Source organism: Arachis ipaensis, chromosome B06, assembly GCF_000816755.2.
Source record: "Arachis ipaensis cultivar K30076 chromosome B06, Araip1.1, whole genome shotgun sequence".
In the NCBI taxonomy this organism is placed as follows: Eukaryota; Viridiplantae; Streptophyta; class Magnoliopsida; order Fabales; family Fabaceae; genus Arachis; species Arachis ipaensis.
The window spans coordinates 51,368,858-51,369,111 of record NC_029790.2 but is presented as its reverse complement, the minus strand read 5'-3'; positions in this window follow the sequence as shown (position 1 = coordinate 51,369,111).

Below are 254 nucleotides of genomic sequence, written 5' to 3'. Positions count from 1 at the left end.
AGAATGATGATAAGGAGACATGTTATTTGATAATCTGAAAAATCATAAAAATGATTCTTGAAGCAAGAAAAAGCAGCAAAGAACAAAGCTTGCAGAAAAAAAAATAGAAAGAAAAAGCAAGAAGAAAAAAGCCAATAACCCTTCAAACCAAAAGGCAAGGGAAATAAAAAGTTTCCCAAGGCTTTGAGCATCAGTGGATAGGAGGGCCTAAAGGAATAGAATCCTGGTCTAAGCGGCTAAACCAAGCTGTCCCT